Genomic DNA, 918 nt, shown 5'->3' on the forward strand with positions numbered 1-918 from the left:
TCTATTTTTATGAATGCTTGTATTCTTGATCAATGTTGCTGAGGGTTCATAGTTTAGACTTTAAAAAACATATCTTGTGAATTTATTTTCTAAAACTTTTTTTTTTACAAATTATTTGTTCTAACATTATTATTTCCTTCTTTCTGCCTTTCTCAGGAATTAATTTGCTCTTCTTTGCATTTCTTTGTGATGGAAGATTAAGTCATTATTCCACTGATTTTTTTCTATTTTAATGTTCTTATTAAGGTTTGAATTTGCTATAGATACTACTTTTCTTGAATTTATCTGTTTAATGTGTAATTTTTATATTATCTTACAGTAGAAAACATTTTCTCACTCTGCGATTTTCTTTTCTTACCCATCTGTTATTTAGAAATAATTTGTCATTTATCCCAAATATGATGGCATACCTTTGACTGCAAAATCAGTGACTCTCGGAGGGTCCCAAAAGGTCCTGGTGGCCCATGTCAGGTTTCTAGGCTGGCTGAGATCACTAGCTGCCATGGGGGCAACTCCTGTGCCTTCTGAGGTCCTTGTGGGGTCTGTGTCCTTCCTGGGCTAGTGGACAGCTGGAGTGGCACACACACTGGGCTCACCTTAGGGCTACACTTCCTGGGATGGAGGAGGTATTGTTTTCTGTATGAGCGTGAAGATGTCCAGTTGGGCATAGGTCACATCCTCAAAGGCTTCAGATGCAGCAGCCTGGAGCAAAGGGAGAGTGGGAAATAGGTATGCAGTTGGGATGGACGTACTCCAGAAGCCCTGGGAAGATAGGACACACCTGACTGCCCATCTCTCTGTCCTTTTTCGCTTGTCTGTTCTTCATGTCAGGCAATTCCATTGATAATGGGGAAGAAAGGGGAAGGGTGGCCACTCTCTGTCTGAGTCTCACATAGTTCACCTGGGCATATGTCACTC

At 40.7% G+C, this 918-nt stretch overlaps 1 pseudogene; it reads right to left on the reverse strand.

Annotated features, from left to right (window-relative positions):
• Nucleotides 1–558: 558 nt before the first annotated feature.
• Nucleotides 559–918, reverse strand: part of LOC105304958 — a 7,207-nt pseudogene continuing 6,847 nt past the window's right edge.

The sequence above is a fragment of the Pteropus vampyrus genome, unplaced genomic scaffold (genome assembly GCF_000151845.1).
Source record: "Pteropus vampyrus isolate Shadow unplaced genomic scaffold, Pvam_2.0 Scaffold357, whole genome shotgun sequence".
NCBI lineage: Eukaryota > Metazoa > Chordata > Mammalia > Chiroptera > Pteropodidae > Pteropus > Pteropus vampyrus.